General features: G+C 48.9%; 1 long non-coding RNA gene across 1 annotated transcript; it reads left to right on the top strand.

Moving 5' to 3' along the window:
* Window positions 1-1,958: 1,958 nt before the first annotated feature.
* LOC134422299 (uncharacterized) lies at window positions 1,959-3,136 on the top strand. Its single transcript, XR_010028771.1, has 3 exons — window positions 1,959-2,029; window positions 2,692-2,774; window positions 3,082-3,136. It is a non-coding gene; the product is annotated as an uncharacterized LOC134422299 (long non-coding RNA).
* Window positions 3,137-6,836: the final 3,700 nt, after the last annotated feature.

Raw genomic sequence — 6,836 nt, 5'->3', positions numbered from 1 at the left:
AAGTAAATCACATATAGTTTCTATAAGGTGTAGGAAATTAATACCTTTAACACAGCATTCAATTGTAGGACCCTTCAAAGGGAATCCTGATAGAGCATTAGATTGCTGCATTGACAAGCTGCAAAAATTGAGTTTGCAAGTGGCAGGACCAGTAAGATTAGGAGCAGCAAGATTGAAGATAGATAAGAAAAGGAAGGCAAAAAGGGAACGATCTCATCTGAGTAAGGATATCAGTGATTGCTAATTAATTTTCTATGATTAGGACAATTTTACAGTTGTGGGACCCTCAGGAGGATATAGTTGTTGAAGAAGATAACGAACAAGAACTACGATTACGAAATAAGATACACCTTGTGTTAAAGAAAGACCTTGAGCTGTTAGCCTCATATAGTAAAGAGGCTGAAGAGGCTTTGCGATCACCACCATTGAATTGGTTGCTTTGGGTTGAAGATACACAATTTTATACTGGTCCTTACTTAGATTCGCTTCCTTGTTATGTTTGCAAAAAGGATAAAGATAAATGCTATGCATGGGTAGCTTTGCATTGTGCAGATTGTAATCAGGTTTATTGGTATTCACAGAAGTCATTGGGATATTTATGGTGTACATCTTGTTTTGGAAAGTGGATTCGAAATCATATCTGGGTTAGAGCTCTTGAACAAAGTACTGGCCTGCCAGGACGGACCGGATTACAGCTCTTTGAGAGTGCAGAACAAGTGGTTATAGCATATCTTAGGTGGAAGTTGCAGGAAATACTTAGAATATTTGAAATTACTAAAGCCTCACGCATCATAGCAGCTCGCTGTAAAGCTGATTTGCCTTCAAACTTACCTCATGCTACCTGTAAGCAAGGATGCTGATTTGGAATTAGATCAGTATATTCAAAAATTGACTCAGTCTTACAATAGACAATCTAGCAAACCAGGGAAAAGACAGAGAAGAAAGGAAAAACAAAGCAAGCAAAAGAAAAATGAGGTTTGTTCTTGTTATACTGCTCAATGCTGTAGCAAGTGAAGCAGTAGGAATAACACACTTTAGTCAACCAAGAGAAAATTTATGGGTGACACTTGCTAATCAAACTAACCAATCATCACTTAGTCTTGGAGGAGTCACTAACCCATTTTGAACATGCCTGGTGGGACTTCCGGTGTGGTCTCCTGGAGAATTTTGCAGTTTGATAAACAATCGAACCTTATGTATGTCTAACATGTAAACATCCCATTGCCAATGCAACAAGGGTATACTGTAAGTCAGAGTGATGGCTATCGTCAATGCTTACTAATCCAATCACTTAACACCTCTTTGCATTCTCCTCCTGAGGAATTGGATCTTTTTGGAAGTACAAACGCCAGCTTTTTTTCTCTATTGGTGCTGTCATTGCAGAGCCTCACGCGCTTGGGACAATAAAGCCGGTAAAAGCCACGTGGCAAGAGGATCCACGTTTCCAGGACAGCAGTTCTGAGGGTGACGATGAGCCTGAGATGACAGAAATGGAACAGGACCAAGAAATGCAAGTTGCATTTCTCTTTGTTGTCTACATGGCTGTAGTAGTTGGATGCTGTGGGAATATTAATAGCAGCACTCAGGGAATGGGAAACTGACATTGCACACCTCTGAGCAATGAAAGTGGTCTTGGAAAACCGTTCATGCTGCACAGAGTCAAAACTCCCAGCAGCCCATTGGATGTGAATGTGAATATGGAAAGAAAGAGTAGAGCATAAGAAACTAACAGGGTCATTTTGGTTTGACCAACTCCAAACTGAGTTTGGCCAAAAGCCCAAGACACAGTCAGTTTTCTCTTTAAAAGAGGGTTTTGTAAAATAAAAAGCTCCATTCGGTTCATAGGGAATAAAGCTTTTCAATGGATGCCATTTCTCTGAAGCACTAGAGGTTTAACTTGTGTTCATGGAATTTGATAGTACAATTTGGGATGCTCAAATCCCTTTGTCCTTTTCTAGGTTTCTTTCTTTACCACGCACAGAAAGTGCTAGAGCTTTTTTCTTCTCCAAAGATGATGAACGCCTTAGAGGTATGACAGAATTTCTTTACCCCTTTTTGTATTTTCTTTTGATGGAATTCAGTGAGGAGGAAAAAATGCTGCCTAGTTATCCAAGTTTTCTAGTCAAAATTTGCCACCCTCACTTGTGATCCAAGTTGTGGTAGAATCCTGTGAGAAAGTCCTGGTAAAATAAAGGTCAAGCAAATTTCTGGCTTTCTTTTCTTTCAGATAATTGCCTAATAGGAATCTGGAACTTTAGAGTTTAGCAAAAACTTAGTCACTTGACAGGTTACCTAGACATTTTGGTTTCTTGCCAGCGTATCTTAGTGAACTGCGTCTTCCAGCCGGATTTACAGGGTGTGTTGAAATGCAGAGCTCAGGCCTCAGCAGGTCTCAGTTCTGGGGGAAGATGCGGGGTGTTGGTGCTGAGCTTCTAATGCAAGAGCTGCAATTTCAGTGCAATTGAGATTGCAGCATGTTGAGGAAAAGTGCTGCTGCCTTTGATTGTTCTTAGCACACCAGGCTGCAGTAGGGAACATTTCTGCTGGAGCCAAGGTGTGGTGGGGGCAGGAGAACAGGAAGGATGAGAAGGATTGATTTCTGATTTTAGTGCTGTGTTGGACATGATTGTTAGAAGCAGCATCACAATCACAAGTGTTTAAGACTATTAATTGGACGTTTCTGTTGTGCAGAAGGCCCAAAATTATTCTGTAGATCTGAAGAGCTCAGTGAAGAAAAAGAATGTTGGGAAGACAGACGTAGATTATTGCTTGAGGTGAGTATGGAACATCTGTTCCCTGGTAAGTCTAGGTGAAAGCTGAGCATGGGGAGGGATTGCAGGTATGAATGTGCATGCAAAATTAAGTCAGGACCTCAAGAAGTGCTTGAAACTTTGTAATGACCAACTGCAAATGATTTCTCCTCTACTTGGTGTGCATAACATCATGCTGTGTGGTCCAGTCAGGTAAACCACTGCTTCTCTGTATGTTAAAGCAGCAGCTACTTAACTGTAATGAATGTATTTAAGAAATACAGTGAATTCAGAAACTTCTAATACTATGTTGTATATTTATCATTTTCAGGAATGCAGGAAGAAGCACAAAGACGCCAAAAGAAAAGTGAGAGCAAAACAATAAATTTTCTTTAACAGATCAAAAGCTTTTCCTTATTTGTTCCTTGAAAGTGTTGCCAAGCAAGGTTACTTTGAAAATGCTTTCAAAGCTCTGACAGGGATCAATATCAGCAAAGCCTGTTAGGCCGTGTTTGGGAGCTGGGGCTGAGGCTCTCGTGCCCTGGGGAGCCACGGGAAGGCTCCAGGCCTGAATGTGCGGCCAGGCCGGGGCCATTGAGCTGCAGCCCATCCCTGGTGGAGGCAAGGGCAAGCAGGAATGCCAAGGGAGCCCAGGGCCAGGCCAGGCCAGGCCAGAGCAGTGCCCACAGCCCTCCAGGAGCGGACGGGCTCTGCCAAGCCCAGCCTGGGCACTGCCCCTGGCCCAGAGCCCCGAGGGGCTCCCTCTGGTAACTGGGCAGCCACGTCCCTGCCCTACTTTCTCCTCCCGTTGTCAGGTCGCACTGACACTCGGCCTGAGCCCAGCCTTCCCTTTTGGGGCCAAGGGAAATCTCTACTCCTGCCTCTGGCACAGGGCGCTCTGCCAGCAGGTCAGGGAAGGAGACAGCCCTGGAGAGAGGCATGAGCAGTGGAGGAAAGCCAACATCACTGCAGTCTTGCAAAAGGGCACCAAGAAGGAGCCAGGAAACTGCAGGCCCATCAGCCTCAGCTCCATCCCCAGAAAGGAGACAGAACAGCTCCTCTTGGATGCCATCTCTAAGCCTGTGGAATAACAGGAATGGAAACCATGCTTGACCAATCCCCTAGGCACCTGTGCTGCAGTGCCTGGTTGGGCTTGTGAGGGGAGAGCAGTGGTTGTTGTCAGCTGGAACTTCAGCAAGGCTTTGTCCCTGCCTCCCATAACAGGCCTCTGAGGCAGCTCAGAGACAGTGGGGCAGAGAAGTGGACAGGGGAGCTCCAAACTCAGGTAGCTGTGATCTCAGGGGGCCGTGCTGGGTCCAGCCTTGTTTGCCTTATTCCCCAGGGTCCTGGCAGAAGGGACGGAGCGCTCCCTCAGCATTTGCTGATGGGACAGAACTGGGAGCAGGGCCTGAGGCACCACAAGGCTCTGCTGCCCTTCAGTGAGACCTGGACAGACTCGAGAGTTGAGCAGAGAGGAACCTAATGAAGTTGCACTGGGAAAAGCCTCTAGAAGAGCTTCAGGCTTTGTAATGACCAGGCAACACAAGTGTTTTAGTATCGTGGAGTCCATAACGTTGTCTTGTAATATCCAGTGAGAGAAACCACTGCTTCTCTGTATGTTATCCGACCAGTCCCTTGTATGTACGTCAAGAAAGTCTTTGAGAGAAATATGAAAGAATTCAGAAACTTCCCCTGGTAGTTTTTTGGATTTTCACAGTTTTCTGGAATGCAGGGATAAGTGTAAGGATGCCAAAGAAAGGGAAGTGAAAGCAAATCAATAAATCTTTAAAAACTCAGCAGCCTCTCCTGTTTGTTCCTTGAAGAAGTTGCCAAACAAAGTCACTTTTGCAATCCTTTGAAAGATCTTGCAGGAAAAAGCATTGGCCAAAATGCTGCCCTGTGTTTCTGAACAGCAACTGGCATTTTATGTTGATGCAAGGTCTGTACCAGGGCTTGAGGCAAGGTCTGTACCAGGGCTTGGGTTTTTGTGTGTGCATGCTTTGAATGAGAGTCTTTGCAGGACTATTAATAATTAGACCATGTACTGAAGAGAACATGTTACTGTGTTGTGCTGTCCAGTGCTGAAGAGGGTTGCGACAGAGCAGGTAGCTCTGTGTCTGTGTGTAACTTGCATGAGCAGCACGGGAGCAGTGCCCAGGGCCTGGAGAAGCAAACGGGTTCCTGGTGCTGAGGACAAGGTGTCCAGAGCTCAGGATTGTCCGGCCAAGCTCTTCTGGCTCCTTGTGCTTCGAGCCCTGGCCGGGAGCCCTGCAGAGCCCCGGGTGCAGCTTCCCAACTTCCCCCTCTGCCTCCTCCCTGCCTCCAGGGTAAAGGCACTCCCTGGCATTGCACTGGCTGTGCCTCCCTCCTAGAGCAGTGAAGGGATCGTTTCCCAGCCAAGGTGGCTCTGCCATGGAGACAGGAAAATGGACAAACTCCTGCTGCCCCAGCATCAGGCAGCTGCAGGGTGTGCCTGCCTGTCAGCCCCTGCCCTGCTTCCCAGAGATGCCACTGATTGTTCTAGAAGTCATGGATCTGGATTTCCAGGAGCATGTTTGCAAAGACACAAAAGAGAAAAACTGACAAGAATTGTTTGTGCTTCTCTTGCTGAATTTTTCCAATGTATTTTCTAGTAGGAAAGCACGGACCAAACTGGCAAAGTTCCTAAAACGTAGGAAAAGCATCCTCCTGTATTTGACTTGAGTGGAGGACAGTTGCAAGCTCTCCTGTCAAATGTACACACAAAATTCTCAGTGCATTTTGTGTCTTTCCACTGAGTCAGTATAAAAGATGACCTTTTTCAGAAGCTTAATACTAATTTTTCCATTTATATGAAATGTGAAAGTTGTTAGTTCATAGGATGCCAGATAACTGAGGTCTGGAGGCAGCTGTGGTGGTGTCCAGGTTTATCTCCAGTACCCAAGGGTGATCAGCAGCAGCATCAAATCAGGTTCATCTTAGTTTTCTGCAGACAGGTGTTGAGGAAAACATCAGTTCACCTAGAGCAGGGTTTGAATCCCTGCAGTGCAGCTGACTCCGCACGGGCTCTCTGGGCCACCGCCTGCCAGGGGCAGGAGCAGAGATTGCCCTTGGCTGTGGCCAGAGCCCTGGCATGGCAGTGCCTGAACAGCACCTCCCTGCCCACAGTGCCACCCTGGCTGGCTGCCCCTGGGCCTGGCATTTGACCCTGCACTTGCTGCTGGATTCCCGGCCGTGCTTCCACCCTGAGCAAACGCTCGGACCCATCTCAGAAGCTCGGTGCCCGAGGGGGCCGCCACAAGTGGTTGCCAGGGACCTGAGGCCATGGCTGCCCCGATTTTGGGTACACGGCTCTGACGTCAGAGTGGCCATTGTGACCTGTGCCACCAAGGCCACAAAAGGGGACGCTGGGCTCAGGTCGAGCGTCAGTGCGACCTGACACCGGGAGGAGAAGGTAGGGTGGGGACGTGGCTGCCCAGGGACCAGAGGGGCCCCACACCTCGGGGCTCTGGGCCTGTGCTGCAGCCTCACCTGCCTCTCCCTTCCCAGAATCAGCGGAGGAACAGCCAGGACACTGCGGTGTTCCTCAGCGCGACGACGGGAGGAGAAAGCGGAAAGGAGCAGGGCTCACGCAGGCCTGAGCAGGGAGTAGAGCCTCGTGGTTCTGGGCCTGTTCTGCAAACTCCCCCCCCTTCTTTCTCCCCTAGAAAGAGAGTATCTGCACCTCGCAACGACAACGTCCCTCGAGGACTGCGACGCGGGAGAGACAGCCGCCATGTCTGAGAGCAAGCAGGAGGGCGCTGGTGCCAGGGAGCCAGGTGAGGGCAAAGCAGCCCTGTGACAGCCTGGCCCAGGGGCTCTTGTGGCAGCAGGCAGCGTGGGGATGAGAGCAGAGGCAGGGGGAGGCAGGAGCTGCTCGGCCATGCCGGGGCTGGGAGCCTCCTTCCTGCCCAAGTGGGGCCCAGCTGGGCCAGGGGGCAGCTCCGGGGACAGCCGTGCCCACAATGGCCCCTGCTCTGCAAGGCCTCCAGCCCTGCCCATCAGCCAGGCAGGGACAGAGCAGCCTCGGGGCTGATGCTGCTGCAGGCTCTGAGCCCCGCAGAGCTG

Source organism: Melospiza melodia, chromosome 10 (assembly GCF_035770615.1).
Source record: "Melospiza melodia melodia isolate bMelMel2 chromosome 10, bMelMel2.pri, whole genome shotgun sequence".
Taxonomy (NCBI): Eukaryota; Metazoa; Chordata; class Aves; order Passeriformes; family Passerellidae; genus Melospiza; species Melospiza melodia.
This window is presented reverse-complemented; position numbering and strand designations above follow the sequence as displayed.